The sequence below is a fragment of the Lipotes vexillifer genome, unplaced genomic scaffold (genome assembly GCF_000442215.2).
Source record: "Lipotes vexillifer unplaced genomic scaffold, Lipotes_vexillifer_v1.1 scaffold213, whole genome shotgun sequence".
Taxonomy (NCBI): domain Eukaryota; kingdom Metazoa; phylum Chordata; class Mammalia; order Artiodactyla; family Lipotidae; genus Lipotes; species Lipotes vexillifer.
Window position 1 is genome coordinate 4,658,444 of NW_006780610.1, and position 7,121 is coordinate 4,665,564.

Sequence of the window (7,121 nt, forward strand, 5' to 3'; positions counted from 1 at the left end):
AACCGCTCTCTTTATCCGGTCTAATTTCATAGCACGTGCCCACATCCATGTTTGTATCACACACACGTGTGTGTGTGCTTTTGTGTGTGACATGCTATGAATGTGTCATTTCTTCTGAGGCTATGCACATAGATAGACTGTGATGGGAAGGGCGACAAGGAGGTGGAGTGGGTAGGAAGAGCTTCATCGAAGGAGGAGAGAATGCTGGAAATCAGAGGCACAGTTCAATTTGGGAAATCCCCTGAAAGGGACTGAAATGATTTCTCGAGTCCTACACAGAGATGGGAGGACACGCGGCCTGATATCGCCTCCCATTCAAGCCTTATGTCCGTGTGTGTGGATAATGTCCAAGTTCTGCCTGCTGACCTGTTTTCCTCTGAGACCAGCCCAGCGTTCAGAGTGCAGCAGAGCCTGTTTCTGCCCACATGTGAGCTCTCTCTCTCCCGGGGTACTGAAGGTGCCACTGCATCTTGGGGATGGGGGCCAGGGAGCTATTCCCAGCAAGGCAGGTCATGTGGAATTAAAGTTCAGGCCCACCTGCCCGTGGACGAGGATCTGAGCCGCAGCAGGTGCACGTGGGCAAGGGGAGCACGCCCACACAGAGGCACTGAGCTCAGTGGCTGGGAGTGATGGAGGCGTCAACACTGGTTTGGATGGAGCAGAGATGAGACCGGCCCGAGCAGGTGCTGGACCGTCCCAGTCTGGCCCCGCATGCTGGCCCTGAAGAAAAGACTCCCCTACCTTCTACCCACATCTCCTACCCCCAAAAGCCAGTGCCTCCCCTCAGCCTGATCAAACTGGCCATATTGAGGGGCAGCAGTGAAGACACACACCCCGCTAAGACCATAGGGTTTGGGGCCACGAGGGCTCCTTATCTCTCTCCCCTTGACCTGTATTGGTCTCTCTTCTATGGACAGTTAAGAAAACCCTGAGAGTTTTGTCACCATTCAGGTGGCTTTGAGTGTCTCTCAAGAGGCGTAAGGCCCCCTTGGCTGAGGAGCTTACTCTGACTCTCTGAAGTGTGGGAGCCACCGCCCCACAGCCAGGACTCCGCCTCTGCTAGCTGAGCACACAGGCTCCCCGCAAGGCCCCGGGCACCGGCGGAGGGCAGGTCCGGGCCAGGATGGAGGAGGGTGGCAGTGGTGGGTGAAGGCTCCAGATGGTTGGAAGTCACTCCCCTCCTTAAACTCCAGGAAATCAGAAGTCAGACGCAGGCACGCACCCACCCAGAACAGTGGGAAGCTCCCTCCCCCAATCTTCCTGCTGGCCTGCTGCGTGTGGGTGGGCTGGATGCTGCTGCATCATCACGCAGTGTGAAGCCCACCCCTCCCCAAGCCCTTCCCAGCTCTCTGTGCGAACATCTGGAAATAGGACCCACTCTGGCCCACGTCCGTGGTCCTGTGTGGATAGCCAGCTGGGAAGGGTCTTGCAGTCTGGACAAACAGCTATATGGACTTGTAACATCTAAGATGGGCCCGGCCCCATGGACAGATGCAGGAAGTGAGCCCAGCTCTGTAGACGGGCCTCTGGAATAGACACATCTGGAACAGCCCCAGCCTGGGTGGACACATCTGGAGTGGGCCCAGCTGCTTGCCACAGTAGAAGGGCCCTGCCCTCTGTCCCCAGGCCAGTTTGAGTCGAGCCTTCATTCCAGTCCTGGCTTTGCCCTGGAGTTAGAAGTTCAGCGCTGAGGCCATACGTGAAAGTCACAAAACTGTTTTTGATAGGTTAATGTTCTATACATTATATATATGAATGTAAAAAGATATATATATATATGCTGTATGTATATATATATATGCACAGTGTATATATACGACCTGTAGCCCATGTGTATACACACCCTTCCCCGCACGTCTGCACACAGAGTGTACATAACCCAGCCAGTATGGGTGGGGACCAGGTGAGAGATGCGGGCTGTAGCTGCGGAGTCTGGGATGGACGCCACCTGGGGCAGGGGCTGCGGAGAGCCCCGTGGGGGAAGGGAAGGGCCTGCGTACATCAGACCTGCAGACCCTGAGGAAGAGGGGCTGGCAGATGGCCCATGTACAGCCAGTGCCTCCTGGGGATGGGCAGGAGTGGCTCAGGGGCCTTGGCTGCATCTGAGAGGGTCTGAGGCAGAACAGCTGGACCTGGGTCTGGGGAGCAACGTCACACCAGTACTTGGCTCCTGAGTCGATATGACAGCTGTGGTCCCAGGTCAGTTGCCAGGGAGCTGAAGGGCTGGGAAAGAGGGGCCCACTGCCTAGACCAGCTCTCAATACCTGCCTGCCCAGCCGCCAGGGAGGTGTCAGGCTCCGCCTGAAATACCCTAGAAGGCTGGAGTATTCTAGGTGGCAAAGGCCTCTGCCTCACGTTCTCAACCACATGCAAAGGCACAGCTCACAGCTAAGGAAAACCCTTTTTAAAGAGAATGGCCCCCTGGGCATTGCCAGCGTGCCAGTCTGATGTCCCTGTGCCCTTAGGTATTGACCTTATCCCCCTCCCCTGTCTTCTAGAACAGACCTCAGATCACCCCACAGTGTGTCTCTGTTTTACAGATCAAAACTGAGGCCTCCAGCAGCTATAGACCCAGAAATTCCAGCCAAGAGTTTGTCCCACCTCAGACAACCTCCCCAGCCCCATTTGAGCCCAAGGTCAGCTGTCAGGGAGTGACCGGGGAGCCAGAGATGTGAGCAGAACAGTGACATGCGGTGAAAGAGGCGAAGCCAAGAAGGCACTCCTCTCGGAGCACAGCCTAGTGCCGTGTGTCTGCCTTCTCTCCTCTGCTGCACCTCCCCCTGCAGGGCAGTTGGCAGGGAGCCTGTGCCCCCTCCGCCCCCGCAGTACCCGCAGGCCTCCACCCCTGCCCCACTCGGATCCATCTATTCTCATTCCAGTCCTTTAGCTAGTGATCCTGTTGCATCACAGGTCAGAGCATCTCTGGAGCATGCAGGAGAGAAATGGTCTGGAGTGGGCTTGCGTGTGGTCAGCGGCCTGCCCTCTACTTTGGCCCCATGCATCAGATTGGTCTGCACTTAACTCTGGGTCTGCCTCTGGGGCCCTGGCCAGAGCACATCTGAACCCAGCGCCCCGAGGAAGGGTCTGTCCTGGCTCCAGGACAGGGATCAGAGGCTCCAGGGGCCCCCATGCCACTGTGCTCCAAGCCCCCAGCCCACCTCTGCCTGGGCCAGCTTCCTGGCTGGGCCTCCCATGATGGGGACTTGGGCTCTCAGCCCCTCAGCTGAGCCCCCAGACAGCCCCATGTGAGACCACTGTCCCACCACCCAGACCAGAGTGCCTGGACGCCCCTCCCAATACCACTCAACATGGTTCCCACACACTGGTCTCTGGGCCATTCAGGGGATGCCCTTTGTGGACATGCAGAATTTCTATGAATATAGTTTTTTGTAAACATTTTGTAACAATTTGGGTTTCATAGTAACTGTGTTACTTGCCAATCATTCTAGGCTGATGTAAATAAATTTCCAAACAAATCCGATTATTTTCCTTTTTAAGACACTGTGATATATCAAAGTGCACAGTTTGCTGTATGAAGTAATATGGTTTTAAATTTTAAATAAAGAAATGTTTCTAGAAAACAGGGATCCCTTGAGATGTGTTTTCTGCTTCTCTTCTCTCTTTAGAACCAGAGGGTGCTGGCAGTTGAGTTGTGCCATTCACCCGGGGCTGACTGTGTCCTGGGCAAGGGACCCTGGTGATGAGCAGCTGGGTGGCTCCAGCCCAGGCTCCTGGTTCCCATTTCAGATATTGACATGGGACATCAATATTGACATCATCTGACCTCTGTCTTCCCTTCGCTTGGGCACATTCCTCTCCTACTCATCTCCATCCACATAGCTACCTTGGAAGCTGCCAGGTCCTGATGTGACCCTGTCCCTTTGGCGACAGTTGGGGAGGCTGGGTGAGCCTCTTATCCAAACTTGGCCAATCAGAGATCTTGCCTGAGCTTTTTCAAACTGGAAATGAGAAAGCGCTCAGTCAGTTACTCTCAGGAGATGGAAACCGTACACATAGTAAAGGGTTCAGGGCAGGACGTTTTAAGCAGGAAGGGATTGGATACGGATATTTACAAAACCAATGAAAGATGAGGGAGCAAGCTGGGCCTCCAGTGGTTCCCAGAACAATACAGAAGTGACCCACCAGGGGAGCGGCCCCCTCTGAGACTGGTACTAGAACTGGGAGGCAAAACACACCAGAGCTACAATCCAGGGTTCAGAAAGCCTGGATCAAGAAGTTGAGGCCACCACTATCCTCATCACAATTGCTTGTCATCACCCAGGAAACGGTAGTGATACCACTGGAAAAACCTCATGTCTGAAACAGCCCGTAAGGGGGCGGGAAGAGGGGCTCTGCCTCGTGTCTGCCTTCCAAATCTCATGCAAACAGATTTCATAGGCAGAGACTAATTTGCATCCAGAAACTTCCATGCTTCCCTATGTACGACATCATCATAATCATAGTCCAATCAGCTGTGGCGGGGGTGGGGGCAGGGTCACATAATACAATCATGGCACTCAGGGTCTTTGCTTTAAGAGAGTTGAGAAGACCGGAAAATTCCACAAAACAGCTCTATGGATTGGGCAGGCCTCCTAAAATACACACCCTCCTATTCCATCATCTGAGGACTTAAATAACTTGTGTCTGAGTCCCAGCTCTACCACCTACTACGTGTATAACCTTGAACAAGCAGCTTCATATCCCTGAGCCTCAGTTTCCTCATCTTTAAAATGCATGATCATGAAAACCACCTGCCGGTGGAGTGATTGTAAGGGTTAAATGAGAAAAAGCAAGTTAAGTGCTTAGTATAGGGCTGGGCGTATCATAAGCCAACAAGTGACAGCAATTTTTATTAAGAAAAGGAGGAGGGGAAGGAGAATTAGCACCTACTATGTGCTGAGCCCTCCCTGGGGGTAGAGTGGTGAGCAGTGAGGCAAGACTCCTCCCTCGGGGGACACAGACCCTGGCCCAGAAGCCTGTCTGTGACACTCTAGGCTCTGGACCAGGGTCAGCCAGGCATCTTGGGATAGCGGGGCTGCTCTGTCTCTGGATCGGGCAGCCTCTCTGGGAAGCCCCCGACTCTACCTCTCGGCCCATCTCCACTTGGCTGGCACTGAGCTCTCTCTCTCCACGGCTCTGTCTGTAGGAGATAAGGAAGCGATGCTGGGCCTTGCCTCTCTCCCACCCCCAAGAGCAGGGTGTGCTGCCTCTCTGCCCACAGAGGGGGCGCTCCTTGCTCCCGCCCCAAGGAAGGAAATGGGGCCCACTTCACCAGGCACTCAGTACCAGCCAAGCATCACTGCCAGCACTTTATATGCACTTCCCACGGACTGAACAACGACCCTCTGAAGGAGATACTGTTATATCCCATTTTACAATTAAGAAAGCAAAGGATCAGAGAAGTGAATGGACTTGCCCAAAGTCACACAGCTAGTCAGTGTGGCTTTCCACATGCAGAGCTGGAATACAAAAAGGGGCTATTTGACCCTCTCCACTCTCCATTCTGCTCCTCCCAGGACATTCCCCCTCAAGATGTGAAGCTCCTCCCTTCTCTGCTGGCTCTTGAAGGAGGGATGGCAAAGAAGGGAGGGGAAGGCAATCAGGAGGCCAGGCCTTGGCCGGGGGCGGGGGATGGCGGGGGGGCGCGGCCAGGTGGCTGGTGTGGCTCAGTCCCCAGCTGCTGTTAGCAGGGCTATTTCTGCCTCTGCCTCTCCTTGATCGATGCCCTTCGTGCTCCTTCCATCTCCAGGCATCAGGACACTGGCTCCTAGTTCCAATGCACTGAGCCCCCAGGAGAAGAACCTTCAAGAAGGTTCCTCAGTCAGGGATCATTGCGGCAAGAACAGAGACCTCCTCCAAACAGAGCAAAAAGAGACTTCATTATATGGGGTCTGCTGGAAGCACAACCAAGCTCCTCTCTCTCTCTCTCTCTCTCACTCTCTCTCCCTCCCTTTCTCTCTCTCTCTTTCTCCCCGCCCCCCCAATCCTTTTCCTTGTTCATGGCAGTAAATAGCCACCCCAGATCTGGTTTCAAGTCCCCCCTGCTCCAGGGCCCAACAGCAATGACCTAGTATGAAAATGGCCCAATTCCAAATCACCTGTCACCCCTTCAGCAGAGGGCACTGGATGGGGACATTCTCAGCAAAGGGGTGTATCTGAGAACTGGCTCTAGACCCGCACTTCTCACACTTAAGCATGCACATGCCCCGGGGATCTTGTTAAACCTAAGGCTCTGGCTCAGTGGGTCTGGGACAGACCTGAGTGTTTGCACTGCTGACAAGCTCCCAGGTGATGCCTGGGCTGCTGGTCCTTCGCCCGCACAGTGAGTAGCCAAGCCCTAGAGGGGAGCAGTGTGCAGCATGGCCTTAGGGGACCCTCTTGCTCCAAGCTCTGAAGACCCAGGCCCATCCACCCCATTCAACGGCAGCACAGAGCTGGACCCGCCCCCTTTTAACCCTTCACTCGCCTCATCGGAAATACTTATTAATTCAGTCCTACCACTGCACTGCCCTCTTCCTCCCTCTCATCAAGCCCTAGAATATCTAGGCTGGAGGGGACACCAGATCACTCAGGGCCCATCTCTAGGCCTGATGACAAGCCCCGCCAAGCAGTACAATCAGGGATGCGGGAGTTGAACTTGCTATAGGCTCTGCCCCTTGCTGTGTGTCCTTCAAGCTTCAGTTTCCTTGCCTGCAGAAAAGAGAGGCTAAGACCCATCTCAGAGGGTTGTTGTAGGGATTCAGTGACACTGTAGCTGCCTTGCACCTGTACAGCTCAACTGATGGCAGCTTTTATCGTGGAGGGAAAGTAACAAATAACTGGAGCCCTCCCCAATATTCCAAGAGTTAGAGTGGCAAAGCACAGAGAAATCAAAGATGGCCAAATACTCAGGTTTTAAGTTCAAAGATCTGGGTTCTGGTGTAAGGCCCAAAGCATCTGGAAGGACATAGGATCCCATTCTCCCTCCACCACTTCCCAAATTAGGCCCAAGATTCCACAGGCTGGAGGAAGGAACCTGGGGAGGGATTGCCAGACAGAAACGGAGTCAGATGTGGAGGGACCCCCAGCTTGCCAGTCCCAGACGATTCCAGGGAGTGGACCCCATTCTCTACCTGCATGAG